Genomic DNA, 21,293 nt, shown 5'->3' on the forward strand with positions numbered 1-21,293 from the left:
AAGATCATAAAGGAAATGGTCTGCGAACACTTAGAAACAAATGTGGTCATTGCTAATAGTCAGCACGGATTTACCAAAAACATGTCATGCCAGACTAATCTGATCTCTTTTTTCGATAGAGTTACGAGTTGGGTTGACACAGGGAATGCTGTGGATGTAGCATACCTGGATTTCAGTAAGGCCTTCGACAAAGTCACTCACAACCTTCTGGCAAACAAACTAGTAAAATGTGGGCTAGACAAAACTATGGTTAGGTGGATCTGTAATTGGCTAAGCGAACGAACCCAAAGGGTGCTCACCAATGCATCGTCTTCATCTTGGAAAGAAGTCACAAGTGGAGTGCCGCAGGGCTCCGTCCTGGGCCTGGTTCTGTTCAACATCTTTATTAATGACTTAGACGAAGGGTTAGAAGGCACGATCATCAAGTTTGCAGACGACACCAAACTGGGAGGGATAGCCAACACTCCAGAAGAAAGGAGCAGAATTCAAAACGATCTTGACAGACTAGAGAGGTGGGCCGAAACTAACAAAATGAAGTTCAACAGGGACAAATGCAAGATACTTCACTTCGGCAGAAAAAATGGAATGCAAAGATACAGAATGGGGATGAGCATGCAAAGATACTGTGGGACTTCCGAATCCAGACTGACAATAATAATAATAATAATAATAATAATAATAATAATAATAATAATAATAAAACTTTATTTATACCCCGCCACCATCTCCCCAATGGGGACTCGGGGCGGCTAACATGGGGCCATGCCCAGAGCAATACAACATAATAAAATATAAGAACAACATATCATAACACCATTTAAAATACAATAAATAATAATAAACAGAACATCAAGAAATAAAAAAAAAAAACAAAAAAACAATAAATCAAGGGCAGGCCGCTTGAACACAAAGATAAAACCCGGAGTGAGAGGGACAGAGAAGTACTCCACTATGGGCAGGGACATTTGGAAGGGGTAATCTAGAGGATAGAAGTTCGGAGGGGAGTAATACGGAGATATATGACAGACATTACTCACCGAAAGCACAATGGAAGAGCCATGTTTTTAATTCTCTCCTAAAAGCTAACAGAGTGGGAGCTTGCCTTATTTCAGTGGGAAGTGAGTTCCACAATCGGGGGGCCACAGCAGAGAAGGCCCTCTCCCTTGTACTTACAAGGCGAGCCTGGGATATAGGCAATGGTGATAACAGGGCCTCTCCGGATGATCGCAAGGAACGGGCAGGTTTATGGAAGGAGATACGATCACGGAGGTAGGTGGGTCCCAAACCGTTCAGGGCTTTATAGATGATGGTCTGCACCTTGAATTGGGACCGGAAGATGAACGGCAGCCAGTGGAGCTCCTTAAACAAGGGAGTGGATCTCTCCCTGTAATTTGCCCCCGTTATTAATCTGGCTGCCGAGCGTTGGACCAGTTGTAATTTCCGGGCCGTCTTCAAGGGAAGCCCCACGTAGAGTGCATTACAGTAGTCCAGTCTGGAGGTAACTAGGGCATGGACCACCGTGGTCAAATCAGACTTCACGAGGTATGGTCGCAGTTGGCGCACAAGTTTGAGTTGTGCGAAAGCCCTCCCGGCCACCGCCGACACCTGAGCCTCAAGCGTCAACGCTGAATCCAGGAGGACCCCCAAACTGCGGACCTGTGATTTCAGGGGGAGTGCAACCCCGTCCAGCACAGGTTGCCACCCAATACCCCGATCCGACGCACGACTGACCAGGAGGGCCTCTGTCTTGTCAGGATTGATCCTCAGCTTGTTCCTCCGCATCCAGTCCGCCACAGCAGCCAGGCACTGGTTCAGCACCCGAGGGGCTTCCTTGGAGTCAGGTGGAAAGGAATAGTGGATTTGCGTGTCATCTGCGTAGAGATGGCAACGCCCTCCAAAACTCCGGATGACCTCTCCCAGCGGTTTCATGTAGATGTTAAATAGCATGGGGGATAAAATAGACCCCTGCGGAACCCCACAGGTCAATGGCCAGGGGTCTGAGCAGGTGTCCCCCAGCTTCACCATCTGGGAACGACCCTCCAGGAAGGACTGGAGCCACAGCAGAACCGTGCCACCGAGCCCCATCCCGGAGAGCCTCCCCAGAAGGATACCATGGTCGATGGTATCGAAAGCCGCTGAGATATCCAGGAGAACCAGCAGGGTCACACTCCCCCTGTCCAGCTCCCTGCGGAGGTCATCCACCAAGGCGACCAAAGCCGTCTCGGTACTGTGCCCAGGCCTGAAGCCAGACTGCGAGCGGTCCAGAAAATCAGTGTCATCGAGGAACTCCTGGAGCTGCGTGGCAACCACCCGCTCCAGAACCTTGCCCAAAAATGGAAGGTTGGAGATTGGTCTGTAATTGTCACAAACCAATGGGTCTAGCGAGGTCTTTTTTAGCAACGGTTTTACCACCGCTTGCTTAAAGCAGGATGGAAATGACCCCTGACCCAAGGAGGCATTTATTATGGCCACAAACCACTCCAACAGCCCATCTTTGGCCAGTTTAACCAACCAAGAGGGACAAGGATCCAGAGCACAAGTGGTCGCCCTCACAGACCCAAGAATCCCCTCCACGTCATCAGGAAGAACAAGCCGGAAAGAATCCCATAAGATGGAACCGACAGGTGCCTCGGTTACCTCCGCTGAAACCACAGTCAAGCTGGAGTCCAACTCATGACGTATCTGAGCAACTTTGCCTGCGAAATGGTGTGCGAAATCGCTACACCGAGTTGCCAAGTCATCGGGAAGCTCCTGGGCCTCAGGAGGCCGCAGGAGCTCTCCAACAACTCGGAACAACTCCGATGGCCTATTGGCTGCAGACGCTATGCGGGCAGTCGTGAAAGCTTTCCTGGCTGCTCGCAGAGCCACGGAGTAAGCCTTAATAGCGGCTTTAGCCCGTGCTTGGTCGGACACATCCTGAGATTTTCTCCAGATGCACTCTAGTCCCCTCCTCGTACGCTTCATCACGGCCAGCTCCTCAGTGAACCAAGGAGTCGACGTGACTCTACGCAGCGAAAGGGGACGTTCTGGAGCGATCGTGTCAAGTGCCCTTGCCAACTCGCTGTTATAACGATCAGCCAGGACATCAACAGGATCGCCAGTCTCCAGAACAGGAAGATCCCCAAGAGACCTCAGAAGTCCATCCGGATCCATCAGCCTCCTGGGGCGGACCATCTTAATGGGTCCACCACCCCTGCGGAGGTTAGAAGCCACGGCGAAACTTAAACAGATCAGATGATGGTCAGACCATGACAATGGAAGAATATTTTGCTCTTCCACTCTGACTGTCCCACTGTCCACAATAAAAACCAGGTCCAACGTGTGTCCCGCCTGATGTGTGGGCCCAGATATAACTTGAGTCAGCCCCATGGTCGTCATGGCAACCATGAAATCCTGAGCTGCACCTGTTAATGTGGTCTCGGCATGGATGTTAAAGTCTCCCAAAACTATGAGTTGTTGGGAGACCAAGGCCGCATTAGAGACCACTTCTGCTAGCTCACGCAGGGAGACTGCTGGGTCGCGGGGTGGACGGTACACCAACAGAATCCCCAAGCTGTCTCGGGCTCCCACCTTCAGCAGGACACATTCAAACCCCATAGATTGTGGAACGGTGCATCTGATCAGGGCGATAGACTGCCGGAAGATCACCGCAACTCCACCTCCCCGCCCCTCCACCCTGGCCTGCTGATGGACCCCGAAACCCGGTGGACACAGCTGGGTGAGATTCACCCCACCCGGTTCATCCAACCAAGTCTCGGTAATAGATGCCAGATCCGCCCCCTCATCCAGGATCAAATCCTGGATGATAGCTGTCTTACCATTGACGGATCTGGCATTCAGAAGCAGGACCTTAAGGTTGAGGGGTCTGTCCTGGAGACTACCACACCTATTCCTCTCCAGGGTCGCAATAACTCTGTTGCGCTTCTCCCTGGGTTGTTGGTGACCGTTCTTCCTTCTCCCCCACACCACCTCAATGGGCCCCCCCACGTGAGAACCCTCCTCCTCCTGAGGGATTGGCTTGTTGAGATTGCCAATTGAAGGGGATAGTCAGCTATCCTGGGATGAAAGGCCTCCAAGTGTATTTGATTGTTTAAAAGAGAGGCTTATCTCCGCTGGTATGAGAGAGGAGGAGTCATCTAATATGATAACATCATCTAATGAGGGAGGGGGACTAGGCACAGCTAATGACTGATGACAGGGCTGGGGGGTAGAACAGACATGGCTTGAAATTAGAGACAAAGTTCTGGAACACAACACACCAGACATCACAGTTGTGGAAAAGAAAAAGGTCAGGATCATTGATGTTGCCATCCCAGGTGACAGTCGCATTGACGAAAAACAACAGGAAAAACTCAGCCGCTATCAGGACCTCAGGATTGAACTTTAAAGACTCTGGCAGAAACCAGTACAGGTGGTCCCGGTGGTGATCTCAGCCAAAAGATCTCAGCCGGCATTTGGAAACAATAGACATTGACAAAATTACAATCTGTCAGCTGCAAAAGGCCACCCTACTGGGATCTGCGCGCATCATCCGAAAATACATCACACAGTCCTAGACGCTTGGGAAGTGTTCGACTTGTGATTTTGTGATACGAAATCCAGCATATCTATCTTGTTTGCTGTGTCATACAACAACAACAACAACAACAACAACAACAACAACAACAATAATTTTATCTTTATACCCCGCCCCATCTCCCTGAAGGGACTCGGGGCGGCTTACATGGGGCCAAGCCCAGGCAAAACAGACAATGTAAAACTCAACAATAAAACAAGTCAATCAACAATAAAAACAAGTCATAAAACAAATGAAGTCACATACAATAAACATACTTTGATAATATCCTGGGTTGGCTCCTAAAAAGAACTAGGCCAAAGAAAGTGCAAGTAATGTCAGATACAATCAGGGGGAGGTAGATACCAGACTATTGTCCCATTAAAGTGCTGGGGAAGGCGCACAAGGAATCTTTGGCGGGCTAAAGGAATAATTGATTATGCTGTGAACTGCTTTGAGTCCCACTGGGGTGAGAAAAGTGGCAGATAAGTGCAATAAATAAATCATAAATACATAAATACAAATTTATATCCAACAGTCTCAGCCCTCTGTTACCACTCCCCAATTACAGTGACATCTGTGGATAATCCTTAGGCATTGATTCTGTTAGCACTTAAAGAAAGGCTGAGTAATTTACACTTTCTGACACGTTCCAGAGTCATATGTCAAATACCAAAGGTTCCAGAGTACAAGGTTGAAATCAGAATCCATAAGCCAAGGTCCAAGGGTTAGTCCAGAGTTAAGAGATACAAGGTAGCAAGAGTCCAAGGTCATGGGCTCTAGAACTAACATTGCAGCCAGTAACAAGATGCCACTCCCGAGCTCCTTATATCCTAAATTCACAGGTACCCCCTGTTGCTGGCTCTCTTCTCTGCCTATCTCGAAGGCCTGCACAGCTGAGACCTCTCTTTTTGCAGGTCCACAAAAGCTGGAACCATTAACTCTTCCTCAGCCTGTTCAGAGGAACTCGCTTGCACTTATTCTGAAGGCTCAGGGCTCTTCTACACAGCACCTAAAATACAGAAGTTACTGGATTAAAAGGGGTGGTGACTAAATGACACTAGTGGTAAATCTATGCCGATTTGTTGCAGCAGACAAAAACACCTGTTAAAAAGGTCCACTTATATCCTGATTCCAGCCTGAAAATACAATATTTGCATCATTGTATATCTCTGCACTTGCAAACCCCGCTCCCCAAAAAACCCCCAAAAAAACCACACGATTTCCTTCTCTTCTAGAATCATAGAATCATAGAATAGTAGAGTTGGAAGAGACCTCATGGGCCATCCAGTCCAACCCCCTGTCAAGAAGCAGGAAATCGCATTCATAGCGATTCTCTCTTTAAAGACTGCTCCAGTGCACTTGTGCTTTTAAAAGTCCAAAACAGCTAATCAGTTGATTGGGCTGTGAAATGAACACAGAGCTGGTTTAAAGGAAGCACAAATGGGAAGAAATTAGAACTCTCTGAAACTCTTTATTTTAAACTTTATAATATTAAACAGAGCTTGAATTAATAATTGGGGGAAGAGAGAGATCTGGTGGAAGATTTCTTTAAAAAAATTCCCCCATTATGCGCTGGACCTCATGTGCGCACATACAAATCTGCTTACATTTATATTATATTATTTATATACAATCCAGTGCATAACTGAGTGAATTTTTTTTAAAAAAGATTTCCACCGGATGCCCCCATTCACCCTCCATATTCTGTGAGGACGGAGGGGGGCTCAATCCAGGATCTAACAGGTCTGTGTGGGTACCTGCAGTCAAGTCCTGCGATAATTTACACCCTGTTTAAAACCCAGATTTTAGTGCTGTCTGGAAGCACCCTGAGAAATAGTTGCTTCAGAGCTTGGCTAAAGGGAGCTGATGGGCACTGAGGAGCTCCAGCTTGACTGCTGAGGCTTTCAGCAGCATCTCCCCATCCTCGCTTTCCAAGCAATCCACAAAAATTGGGGAGGGGGCAAAAAAGAAGTTTAAAACACAATTTAATGTGCCATAGTCCATGAAATTTTAGGCTATATTCTTCATTTCCCATTCATAGACTTACCTTGATTAGCTTCAACCAATTTTGAAGAAATTGTCATAGAAAAACAGAAGCTACACCGAAGAGGACAATGGCAGTTTATTATTAAGGGTGAAGGAACATGTTCTCCCGCTCCCAAAAACCCTCCAATGAAAGCTTGCACTCTCTGATCCCCAGTCCCATTGTCTACCAACCATATGATTATTGATTGGAGCACAATTACAGTAGAGTTCTGGTTAACCGACTTCTGGTTAACCGACACTCCGTATTATCCGACGTCCCAGGCCCCTTGGGAGGCGCTCATGCACGTTGCTAGGTAGCTTGCTATTTACCTAGCAGGGCGGCGAGCAGAGAAGCGCCTGTGCGCGTTGCTAGGTAGATAGCAAGCTACCTAGCAACGTGCACGGGCGCTTCACTAAGCCAAGTGCTCGCTGCTCTGCCCCTTGGGAGGCGCCTGTGTGCGTTGCTAGGTAGATAGCAAGCTACCTAGCAACACGCACGGGCGCTTCCCAAGGGGCGGAGCGGTGAGCACTTGGCTTAGGAAGCACCCCTGAGCGTTGTTAGGTAGCTTGCTATCTACCTAGCAACGTGCACGGGGCACTTCTTTCAACCGGCTTGCTGGATAATAGGGCCTCCCTATTATCAGTCAGATCCAGCTATTCGACATTCGGCCCGCCCGTTAATGCGAATAACCGGAACTCTACTGTACCTTATTGTGACATCCACTGGTCCTTATCTGTGCCTATTGTTCCACACCTAGATCCACAAACTCCAAGTAGGGTGGTTAAGCCAGATATTCTGAAGAACCTCACTGTGATTTGCTTTTCCTAGTCATAAAGGACATGAATTTTTGTTTTATAGAGGTATTTTTTTCCTATGATACCTCTTACTAATTTGTATTGCATTAGTGTTTATGAGCAGTGGGCCAAGATGGGGAGGGAGCAAAGAAAAGCAGCTATATTGCCATTTTATGTATGTATGTACGTCTGTGTTGCTCAGTGCTGGTTACTAGTGACGTTTTTTTAGAAAACCTTGCATGGAAAGATGGTATAAAATATTTTAAATAACTATATTGATCTGAGAACATCTCTCTTTTCAGCTGATCATGGGAAAACAGTTGGGGAAGGACTTTGTAACTCACTTTCCTCACTGCATTGCTGTTTTCTGGTTCTCAGCCAAGCACTGTGTGTGAGTGGAAGAAGAGATTGTGAGAAAAATGACGTGTAATTGTCTATTCTGTTGTGATTTTTTTTTCACCTTATTTCTGCTCAGATGAGAACTGGAAAATACCTCGAGGTTAGACCATAGCACCTAAGATTGCTATGAGATGTGTGTTTAAAACAAATTAAAAGGTCTTAAGAGCAGAGAAGAAGAATCATGCCAGTTTCAAATTCTCATCAGGTGTGTGTGTGTGTGTGTGTGTGTGTATATATATATATATATATATATATATATATATATATATATATGCATGCGTGTGTGTGTGTTTGTTTGTGTGTGTGTGTGTGTGAGAGAGAGAGAGAGAGGGGGGAATGCTAGTGGGGATGGGCAGACGAAGCAACCTGCATTTGTGTGATTAAATAATACCACTTTTGTACCTGGACCATTTCCTGCTTTCCACTCCAACAGCTGCAGTGGGCACCAATCACAACTGAAGCGATGAGGGAATTAATCCATGAGTACAAGGAAAGGAGCTATGTTAGTGCATGGAAGACATGGTTAATTTGGAGGGAGGATGTATGCATTTTTAGAAATGCTGTAGGCAGAATAATCAGATCTCAAAGATGCAGTCTCATTAGTCTGAACATCCCTGTTGCAAATACTATAGCTATACCATATGCATTGTGTTACACGTATGGAATTTACCTGCACTGGTTGTGGTATCGTATGCTTTGACTGACTGCTGGGTTTATGATATATCTGCTATTCCTTCAAAAGTGGGGCAATTTTCAATAACAAGCAGTGGGGCAGGGAGGGGGCATGCCACCCTAAGAAGTCCCTGGTATTACCTCCAGACTATTATACTATAATTATTTTTTTTTTACAGGCAGAACAACAGTAACAATAGAGTATGCGCCTTTAGTGTTGCTGAAAACTGGACCCCAAAATGATGAACCCTATAGTCCACAAATGAATTAGGGAGCCCACATGGACTTCAGTCCTAGTTTTTGAGTTATCTTCCTTAAGACCTCTGGGATGATGCACACACACACCCTACACATAAGACCTCAGCGGATAGCAACATCCTAGTTAGAGTAATCCCTTCACAATACTCTGGAAAGAAACATGGGGCATGCAATAGACTTATACAAGTGCTTCTGAGTCTTCTCCTATTCTTTCTTGATATGATCTTATTTATTCCTGTGACGTTTCCTATCCCTATCACCAAATTGGACTCCTCCCTGGAGCTTCCATTGAAATGGTCAACATCCTGAGCACCCTTTTGTTTACCAGACTGGCACCCATTGTATTAACCGGAGTTGAGATATCAAAACCAATTTCAGCCCATTATCTCTTGTACCCCTACATTGCTTTCTGATCTTGCTCTTCTGATAATTTATTAAAGTTTCCTGCCACAGCCAGGCCGAACCAATGATGATGTCAGAAGGATCCTCAGACTAGCAGTTCCTAGCCAATTACTTTTTGGACCAACCAGAAGCCAGTGTGTTAGTCTTCAAGAGCTGTCAAAGTGCTATTCATAAATCTGTATATTTACAACTGTGGTGTGTCAGTTCTTTGGAGCGCTGTCTCTGCTCACATCCTCTGTGGGCATTGAGAAAAAAGCTTCTAATTTTGCCTTCCACCTGTTTGTCTTATCTGGTCTTCTGGAAATTTGACATGCTAGGCTCCGAACTGGCAGTTCTTGTGAAAGCTGAAATCACATAACAGTGGCATAGCCTAAATTCCAGTTGTGTTAACAGGTATTCCATCACATCTCAGACTCCACACCTAGCACAATTCAGGAATAGGATTGTACCCTAAATGATACATACAGAGAGAGGGTGGGGTGGAGGGATAAGAATAGATGTTTTGTTTGGGCTTCATCTGTTTCATCATGAGAGAAAGGTGCTTTCATTATGCAAACAGACTGAGCAGAGAGTTTTTAAAGATTCAACATTTGGCAAAAGATTAAACAAACCTACTTCCATATGTAAATACAGTGAAAGTATTTGCATCGGCCAGTTTTTTTTTTAAAAAAATCATGTATTTATGCATTTGTCTTTGCCAGTGACTATTAAAGAGAAGTTTGATAACAATTCTTAGGAAACTATTTCCGTCTCTTTGATCTGATATTGAACTATTGTAAGTCTGGCGTACTTTTTAAAAGTTTCATGATTTTAATATAGCTATAGACATTATGTTCACATTACCAGAATGATGAAGAACAGAAACAGGAAACTGGATTATGATTGTGCTGTGGATAAATCTCTAATAACCGTTGCTGAAATGTCTCTTTCTTTCTTTCTTTCTTTCTTTCTTTCTTTCTTTCTTTCTTTCTTTCTTTCTTTCTTTCTTTCTTTCTTTCTTCCTTCCTTCCTTCCTTCCTTCCTTCCTTCCTTCCTTCCTTCCTTCCTTCCTTCCTTCCTTCTTTCTTTCTTTCTTTCTTTCTTTCTTTCTTTTTTTCTCCATGACATTTAACCACAAAATCCTCTGTTAGTATAGTTTGTTGCCTCTTTTGTTTTAGGAGCACATTAGGCCTCTTTCTCATGTTTTAATAATTTACCTCAATGGGAATGAATTGAAGTTGCTGAAGGCATATTTTGTATGTCCTGGTTGGTTTTCATAACATTAAACATAGGTGTCCTGGCATTAAACTGATTGTGATGAATGTTTTATCACACCATGATTGGAGGGGTGGGGGAGGAGAATCCCTGATATTAGAACTAGGAGGAGGGTTAACAGAGATACACATAATGCTTTATATTGCATTCTTGCAAATCCTAACATTGTTTTTCATTGGCTAGAACTCTACAGGATGGGTGTCATTCACTTGTCAATCAATCAATCAATCAATCAATATATTTAATGGTTAGAGCATGTGTCCTTCACATACAAAACAAACAAGTACAGTAGAGTCTCACTTATCCAGCATTTGTTTATCCAATGTTTTGGATTAGCCAACGCAGTCTGCTTCCCGCCTGGATCCACAACTCTTTCTCTAGGCAGCAAGGACTGAATGTTTTATGGATTTAAATTTTGACAATGTTGTTTCAGGTAATTGGGGAGCTCCTCCACCCTCTGGGGGGGGGGGGGGGCTGGCCGAGGTCTCGGCATCTTGGTGCAACAGGTTTGTGAACTACTTTGCAGACAAAGTCACTCAGATATGCTTTGAATTGGATGCTAGTTTTGATGCAATGCCAGATGAGGTAACTGAGGCATCTGTCTGTCCGATCTTGTGGGATTCATTCCGGCCTGTGCAACCTGATGACGTGGACAAGATCCTTGGAGCAGTGAGAGCGACCACTTGCTCTATGGACCCTTGCCCCCTTGGCTAATTAAATTGGCCAGAGGAGGGTTAATAGAGTGGTTTGTGAAGATAATTAACACCTCATTGGATCAAGGCACATTTCCATCCAGCCTTAAACAGGCTATAGTGAGGCCAGTATTGAAGAAGGCCTCCCTTGATCCCACCATCTTAAATAACTACAGACCAATCTCGAACCTCCCTTTTTTGGGCAAGGTCCTGAAGCTGATGGTTGCCTCTCAGCTCCAGGGTTTCTTGGATGACACCAATTTTCTGGACCCATCACAGTCTGGTTTCAGACCTGGGCACAGTACTGAGAGAGCTTTGGTCATCTTGGTCAATGACCTCCTCAGGGACCTGGACAGGGAGTGTGACCCTGTTGGTTCTCTTGCACATCTCGGTGGCTTTTGATACCATCTATAATTGTATCCTCCTGGGTTGGCTCTCAGCGATGGGCCTTGGGTGAATGGTTTTGCTGTGGCTCTGGTCCTTCCTGGAGGGCTGGTCCTAATTGGTGAAGGTGGGAGACACCTGCTTGGACCATTGACCGGTGGGGTCCCATAAGGTTCTATTCTGTCCCCCATGCTCTTTAACATCTACATAAAACCGCTGGGAGAGGTCATCCAGAGTTTTGGAGTTCGATGCCATCTCTACACAGATGAAACCCAACTGTACTATTCCTTTCCATCAAAATCCAAGGAAGCACCTTGGATACTGAACTAGTGTCTGGCTGCTGTGATGGGCTGGATGGGCGAACAGGTAAAGGTAAAGGTTTCCCCTGGTGTTAAGTACAGTCGTGTCCAACTCTGGGGATTGGTGCTCATCTCCATTTCTAAGCCGAAGAGCCGGCATTGCCCATAGACACCTCCTAGGTCATGTGGCCAGCATGACTGCATGGAACACCGTTACCTTTCCACCGGAGCGGTACCTATTGATCTACTCACATTTGCATGTTTTCGAACTGCTAGGTTGGCAGAAGCTGGAGCTAACAGCGGGCGCTCACTCCGCTCCCCGGATTTGAACCTGGGACCTTTCGGTCTGCAAGTTCAGCAGCTCAGCGCTTTAACACACTGAGCCACCGGAGGCTCCTGAGGGTGAATAAGCTGAAGCTTAATCCTGACAAGACAGAGATCCTCCAGGTCAGTCGTACGTCCGATCGGGGTATTGGATGGCAACCTGTGCTTGACAGGACTCCCCCTGAAGACACAGGTCCACAGTTTGGGGGTTCACCTAGACTCAACGCTGACACTTGATGCTCAGGTGTCGGCAGTGGCCAGGCAGCCCTTTGCACAATTGAAACTTGTGCACCAACTGCGACCATATCTCATGAAGTCTGATCTGGCCATGGTGGTCCATGCCTTAGTTATGTCTAGACTGGACTATTGCAATGTGGTCTACGTGGGGCTGCCCTTGAAGACAGCCCAGAAACTCAAACTAGTCCAGCGTTCAACAGCCAGTCTACTAACCGGGGCAAATTACAGGGAGTAGTCTACCCCCCTGTTTAAGGAGTTCCATTGACTGCCGTTCATCTTCCGGACCCAATTCAAGATTCAGGTGATCACATATAAAGCCCTGAACAGTTGAGGCCCCGCCTACCTTTGTGACAGCATTTCCCCCTATAAACCCATACAATCTCTTCATTCATCGGGGGAGGCCCTCCTCTCGCTTCCACCTCCGTCACAAGCGCGGTTGGTGGGGACGAGAGAGAGGGCCTTCTCCATGGTGGCCCCCCGGCTCTGGAACTCACTCCCCAGGGAGATTAGGCAAGCTCCCACTCTGGAAGCATTTAGGAAGAGCTTTAAAACCTGGCTATTCCACAAAGTTTTTGGACAATGATTTTCTTATCCCCATGACAGATTCTGTACTATCTCCTATTTGTTGCACTTTACCATGCTCTATCACAGAGGTCCCCAAACTAAGGCCCGGGGGCCAGATGCGGCCCTCCAAGGTCATTTACCTGGTCTCCGCCCTCATGTATAATATAAAATTTTTATATCAGTTTTAATAATATAATATATTGTATATACTTATGATATTGATAATATTATCATTTTATACAATATAATACTAATTATAATACCATATAATAATATTAATTATATGTTATATATTACATATAATATTACTGTTTAGTGGTATAGTTCAATATAGTAATATATAATGTTAATATTGAGCTATGCTAATAATATAATATATTGTATGTACATACAGCTGCTCTGAGTTCCCTTCGGGGTGAGAAGGGTGGGATATAAATGTAGTAAATGAATAAATAAATAATTTTAGACTTAGGCTCACCCGGAGTGTGAAATGACTGAAGACAGATAACAACAACAATCCTAATTAACCTGACTATCTCATTGGCCAGAAGAAGGCCCACACTTCCTATTGAAAGCCTGATAGGTTTATGTTGGTTAAAATTGTTTTTTAAATATTGTATTGTTTTTTCATTGTTATTGTTGTTGTTTTGCACTACAAATAAGATATGTGCAGTGTGCATAGGAATTTGTTCGTTTTTTTCCAAATGATAATGCGGCCCCTCAACAGTCTGAAGGATTGTGGACCGGTCCTCTGCTTTAAAAGTTTGAGGACCCCTGCTCTATCAGTTTGATATAGTCACAGGGTCCACCCCGTCCCAAGTTGTTCTCTCATTAACTTTGACCTTAGCCAATTACTTTTTCCCTTCTGTTTACAAAACTCATTTCGTACCCCCTACCCAGTTCGTTTTTATGACTCTTACCCTGGTGTCTAAACAATGTTTTACTATGGTCATCATTTTAAATTTTATGATGTTAATTGTGTAAATTTTATATTGTGTTGTATTTCTTTTTTTTATATTTGTGTTTTATCTTGTTTATTCTATTACCTGGGCTTGGCCCCATGTAAGCCGTCCCGAGTCCCTTCGGGGAGATGGTGGCTGGGTACAAAAATAAAGTTATTATTATTATTATTATTATTATTATTATTATTATTATTATTATTATTACTGCAAGTTCATTTTATGCAATTAGATTCTTTATTTGTAGTCAATTTTTAGTAGTCAATGTTTTTGTAGTCATGTTTTGGTGCTAAATTCATGAATACAGTAATGATTACATAATGTTACCATGTATTGAACTGCTTTTTCTGTCGATTTGTTGTGAAACATGGTGCTTAATTTGTAAAATCATAACATAATTTGATATTTAATAGGCTTTTCCTTAATCCCTCCTTAATATCCAACATTTTCACTTATCCAATGTTCTGCCAGCCCATTTATGTTGGATAAATGAGACTCTACTGTAAGTACATATAAACCCAATTATAAAATTATAAAATCCCAAACAATGGAACATTTAAAACACTCCATTCACTTGTCAGAAGAAGGTAATGCAATTTTCCTGGGAAAATTGGGGTGGGGGCAGGGGTGGCTGGTAGGGGAAAGGAACTAAGCAGATTCTTGCCCCTTGATGGTGACAGTTATCTGGGGAAGGGGGAATGAGGATTCTGGCACCCTTTTAATGAAAGGTGGGGTTCTTGAATGGTCTCTTTAGTTCATGGTTCATGGAGGGTGTGAAAGAAGTCTACTCTCATAAGGTCTTCAGACTTGAATGGCAGTGACCTTCGAGTAAGTGGATTGCCAGGAAGCAGACCAAGTATTAGGTTGTTATTATGTTTCATTAACTATTGTGTCCAAGGGAAGCCTGAGAAGGTAGCCTAGGATAGACCTCTGGCCTCAGCTAAAACCACAACGAGTTGCTTCCTCCTCTTGCTCCTTTCAGATTTAATCAATTTAAATAGGATGTAGGTCAAATAAAGTGGCCCTTGTTTAACCAGCCTTCTGTGTCCGACCTCATGATTCCATTATTGGTCATCATTTTTTTTTTATGCTTCAGAACAGTAAGTATTCCTTCTCAAGTTTGTATTTAGATCTCTCTGCAACTGTAACAAAAGTTGGTAAAGAGCTAAAAAAAGATTGACTGGTTTATTAAAAGTACTAATAATAAAAAGTTTATTGTTTCTTCCTTTGTTATTTATTTATATACAAATATATACATACCACTTAGATCTTAAGATTTCAGCTAAGTACACAACAAAAATAAATCTTATACACAATGCAAAAAATAAAAATACAATATTCACATTGCTGATAAAAATAGAAAATAATTTGGAACACACAGGGAAAGCTTGCAAAACCAGGTAAAACTAAAGATATCATGTGAATATGTTGGTAAAATGCAGTTGGTAGTTAAAACAACAACAGAACTACCCACAATTTTCAATCAAACAGAATCATTTAACATGCTCTTATTATTCACATATTTTTACATATTTATTTCTGCCTATACTTGCAATCTTGTCTAAACCAGTTTTTAGAACAAGAAAAAATAGAGCAGCTGATATATATGAATAATATATTACTTTTATGTATGTGTTTGTGTGTGTGATTCTACTGGCTGACTGAGATTATGGTTACAAGACCTAAGTCAGATTCAGAACTGTGTTATATAGCATGCATCCAGAAGTGAAGGTTCCTACAAGACATTATCTGGAAGCTTATTAAAAACATACAGGACTTTATAGTAAATAATATATGTATCCAGATGAAAGAAGAGCAATAATTTTAGGGAGAGATAGAGAAGACTGAACACAAATACTCTTAAAAGACTCTCTAGCTGCTGGGATTGTGACTCCAGTGTCAAAAGGTTTTGGCTGACTCCCAGTTTCCTTCCCTGCCCAATCTGATCTTCATACAGTGATTTTGAGCTTTAGGAGTGGGGACAGAGTAGCTATGAGTCCAAAGGAAATTGATGTTCATCATCTAGTGAAGCCAAAGTTATCTTGGTCTTCTAAAGTCAAGAGATAACTGAAAAAAGGGCATCTATATTTATTTTTTAGGAATCTGAAGCAATCTATCTTGTTTTATGAGTATGTAATGCTGTTTAGATGATTTTGTGGCTTTGTTTCTTCCATGATAAAGAGGGAGGCCATAAAAATAAATTATGTTTATTTAGTTATATTTAATTAATATATGACCTGTTTTTCTTCCCACATGCAAGCCAAGAGGGCAATACAAAACTTTTAAAAATAATAAATTAGTTAAAACTACTTTTAATATTTCACAGTTTAAAATCAGTATAATTACTCCCACAACTACAAAAATAAAAGATGAAGAAATTGAAAGTTTGACATAGAATAAGTTTTGGTGATCACACCCCAAAGATATGTTAATTGTCATAAATGACTGCAATGCAAAAACATGATAAAGAATGTAGACAAAGATAGTTGAATAATTTGGATCTAGAAATTAAGAAGGAGACTAGCTTCTTGAATTTCCACTTGTGAACTCACCTCAATGTAAGATGGTGATCTATGTTTTCAATCCTTTGCATTATTTTGGGCCACAGAGTTGTCTCCCTTGTCATACATGCAGATATATATACCGGTGTGTGTGTATATATATATATATATATATATATATATATATATATATATACACACACACACACACACACACACACATACATACATACATACACATACACATACACATACACATACACATACTGTTAAGTGGGGGTGCAATAGTGCTGATTTACTGATATCTACACTCATGCAAATACCCCCACACAAACTAATTTTTTAGACAAACAAACAAGATCAAACTTAAAATTCACACCAGGAAAGATTACCTCCCACCAACCTATTACTCCCAACACTAACTCCTCCCAGTCCCAACTCCACAGCAAATAAATGGCACCTAAGAGGGCCGGCCACATGTCCAAAAATCTGCATTGTAAAAGGCAAGTGTTTTTTTTTTTTAAAACCTGATTAATGCTGAAAAAACTTCATTGCACGGGAATAGTCAGGAATGTCATGCATCAAGATTACTGTACTATAACGACATGAGTATGATTTTTTAAAATCACTATTGACACCCCTGAGAAAGATATATATGTTGAGGTCACTGTTCAGATGCCATTGAAGCTAATGAACAGACTGGACTAAACAATTATTTTCTAACTGTGAAAACTTAGTGAGATTCCAAGTTCCTATTTGTTCCTGTTTTGTTTTTTTTCCAGTACAGTAGCCCTGTAATTCTCTCAAAAAAGGCTACTAATAACTGAAAAATACTAAGAGCAGGCCCAACACAGAGGCCAATGTAAGTGTCTGCTTGTGGCGTATTGTCCCCGGGGGTGCTGTTGAGGCACCCCGTGGCGGCGACAGTGGGGACCATCGGCTCCCTCCTTGCTGAACGCGGAAGGCCTCAACTGAGGCCTAGCTCTTCTTGCGAGGTCTCATGAGCTATGCCTCAGTTGAGGCCTTCCGCGTTCGGCAAGGAGGGAGCCGATGGTCCCCGCCGCTGCCTCTGCCACCGCCGACAAAGATATGTGCGGGGCCTGGGGGGCGCAATTTTGGGGTGGGGGATGTGGCCACTAGGTTTGCCTACAAGGCGAAATTACCTAGGGCCGCCTCTGAAAATACTGCTGACTGATGAGGTCTTAATCAGGTAATCAGATGTATAGCATTTCAAATACTTTGTGTACTTTTTTCTGATATAGAAAGTTCTTCCTTTTTCAGCAACCTTTAACTGTGAATGTTACATATTTTAATACTGACTAATTTCTAAAAACTATATCTTCTGTATAGATATAGCCTGTAAGACATATATATATGAATGTAATCATTTTACTATAGGAAGTGTTAAACTGCAATTTTCTCATTTCTTTTGCAATGTGAAATGAGGTAGATCTAACAGGCATACTAATAACATTCCTGGTCAGCTTGGTTGAAAGAGTCTTTATTAAACTACAAATTGTTTTTAATCTTTAGTTTTCCACCCACTAAGTCACCCCTTTCATTAGCAAGGATTATAACTAGACCTATGCACTCTGTGAAATAACTACAAATGCATGAAAAGGATTTTGGGTTTACTGATTTTTTTAAAACAAGTTTAATCTAATAAGTAATTCTTATTGTTCTAACAGGGTTTTCTTTTTTTTGCTGTTATATCATACCTTTCCTCCAAGTATCATAAGGCAGTGTACAAGCTTCCTTTGATGTTTCTCCTTATAATTTCCTGTGCGATAGTTTTATTAAAAAAGAAAATGGCTACCAAAGCCACTATGGGCTTATCTATCTTGGCCAGAAATCCCAAATTTGAGTGGGAATTACTCCTGGATAGAATAATAAAATCATAGAATCATAGAATTGGAAGAGACCTCATGGGCCATCCAGTCCAAACCCCTGCCAAGAAGCAGGAAAATCACATTCAAAGCACCCCTGACAGACGACATCTAGGGACTTCCAACCCATAAAGATGTTGTGTGACTTCACTTTACGACTTTAAGGAAGCTGCTTTGAACATCTTATTATATGGTGGAACTCATGCACATATCTACATTCTGGTCTTAAACTCCCAGCTGCTGTAGCCAGGATAACCATAGTTGAAGAATGTTTAGAGTCGCAGTCCAACAGCATTAGGAAGGCCTCATTATTCTCACCAGTATTTTCTGATATTACATTTATTCACTAGTTATTGTTTGTGGTCTCATCAGTTGTCACAAAACATTTAGTTATTGAAATGCTATATGAAGATGCATGTATGTTGATAAAAATCTTTATATTGTGAGGGAGGAGGATGGAAAATATATTGCAACAGATCTACCATTTCTCTTCTAATGTAACTCTCTGATGCACAAAGTACAACTCCTTGCCATTGTGTGAGTAATGGCAATGATTTCCCCTTTGTGAAATGTTCTGAGAAATTTCAGGAAAACGTCATTTGTCCAGACACAGGCATGTATCATGTAGCTGCCCAGATGTTGCTGGACTGCATCTTCAGGCTTTTCTTCATTGTCAGTTATGGTGGCGAGACCTTTTTGGAACTGCATTCCAAACATATGAAGAAGCCACATGATCCTATTCCTGACTTAGGATATGTACTGAGCTGAAATAAAGTATACTAATTAGTGGGTTTGGATGCCATGAATGTGCTGATGACACTCCGCTCCTCTTTTCCTTGTCACTGGAATTCTTTGAGTTCTTCAATCAGTAGATCAGTGCCTAGATGTCCTTATGAACAGCATCATGGCCAATAAACTGAGATGGCAGCATTGCAAAGCTCAGGAAAGGGAATTCTGTCATTAGCCAAAGGTTATTCTGATGAACAGTGGATGTCATCCAGTACAATCTAACCACGGATATTTTCTAAGGGTCTCAGAGAATCAGCACAATGCCTGACCTGCTGTGTGTTTCCGATTTCATATATACTCTGTGCTTCATACATAGTGACTGCTTCAAGAAAATATGTAGTTCTAGTCATAAAATATTTTTGTAAGGATCTGTAAAAGGTGAAATGATAGCCCTAAGTAATTGTTTGTGATATCTTCTTGCTCAATTTCCCCACTATTGCAATCTAGCCACACCATTCTTCCATTATACATTTGCTCAGATCAATTGATCTTCCTGTAAAAGACTAACACAAATCAATTGATCTTCCTGTAAAAGACTAACACAAATCAATTGATGGGTATAATTGAACTGATTTGAGCTAATCAGTATAATAAGCATGAGTCAGCATGATGCAGTGGTTTGAGGACTTTGGAAGACCAGGAATTAAATGTGCACTTGGCCATCAAAACTGACTGAGTAACGGTGAGCAATTCATACTGTCCTAGTCTCAGAGGACAGCAATTGTGAACTTTAAACAAACATTGCAGAGAAAACCATTGTGTGCCTTTAAACTACTTGTCAATATATAGTTCCTTCCTCTGAAATATAGACTATGGACCACATCCCATAAGAGCAGGGAAAGCAGGAAGTATTGTTTTTCTCATCACATTCTGTGTCATTCTGTCAGACATTTATTCACCCTCATCACACAGGATCACCTCTGCTTGTTTCTAGTTAAACCATGCACTTCATTCCACACAACAGGACAACTGTTGTCTCCTCCCATTCTGTCCCACTCCTATGCCGCTGGTTGCTTTTTTGATATTTTTTCCTTAAAATGGTAAAATTGCAAAAGTATAAATAGGAAATTATCAATAAGGCAAAATTTCAGATGCTCAAAATTGTGCAATTACAGTAATAATTTTTCCCAAAAACTTACCAGCCCTTTTCTGTGTCCAAAGAGCAATAGTGACAGAAGGAGCATCAAGGGGCATTAACAGATTGCCAACATGCACGTCCATAATGAAACATCACAAAATGGAGCATAAACAGAAAAATCCACCACTTCCCATCCCAAGGAAAAATACATTTTTTAAAATGTTTCTATGCACAGGGAGATGAGCGGAGTCAAATCCTGCCCATCTTCTACACCCTCTCATTTCTATACACTGCAAAGACGGAATCCCATGGGTAACCCACATAACAGGTCGTGTGTCCTTTGATGGGATCCATGGGATTTTGTCTTTTATGTGTGCAGAAATGGAGGACAACCTGCCTCTGATGAAGTCTTACTTCATTTGATATTTATTGGTAGTCTCCCATTCAAGCACTACTCATGATGAGCTCTGCTTCTCTTCCAAGACCAGACAGGATCTTTAAAGTATTGAGACCCTAAGAGAAAATCCGTAGGGTTGCTATAAATCAGAAACAACTTGAAGGCACAAAACAACACTAATAACAGCAGCAACTGCAGCAACAAAAAACATCATCATTATCATCATGGTGACAGTCCCCATAGGTTGAAAATGCTGCTGTTGAGTGCCAGGTCAGTAAATGGAAAAACAACTGCCATCCAGGACTTGATTCTTGATGAGCATGCTGACCTGGTTTGTATCACAGAGACCTCACTGGATGATGATCAGCTCTGCCCACCAGGTTTTTCTGTAATGCAGCAGGCAAGTCCTGGGGGTGGGGAGGTGAAATTGCAATGGTCTATCATGATTCCACCCCCCTGACCAGGTTCCCCATCCCACAGTCAATGGTGTTTGAGTGTGTTTACCTAAGACAGAGGTGCTCCTGGTCAGTCTGAAGACAGTTCAGGAAATAGAAATCCAGTCTGGATGGAGTTACACTCCCTCTGAAGACACAGATTCACAGTTTAGAGATACTCTTGGATTCAGCATTGAACTTGGAGGCCCAAGTATCCATGGTGGCCAGGAGGGCCTTTGCACAATTAAAACTTGTCTGCCAACAGTGCTCATTCCTTGAAAAGCATCTGACCATGGTGGTACATTCTTTAATTTAATCCCATCTGAATTACTGTAATGTGGTCTACATGGGGCTGCCTTTGAAGAGTGTTTGGAAACTTCAGCTGA

This window comes from Anolis carolinensis, chromosome 1, assembly GCF_035594765.1.
Source record: "Anolis carolinensis isolate JA03-04 chromosome 1, rAnoCar3.1.pri, whole genome shotgun sequence".
Lineage (NCBI taxonomy): Eukaryota > Metazoa > Chordata > Lepidosauria > Squamata > Dactyloidae > Anolis > Anolis carolinensis.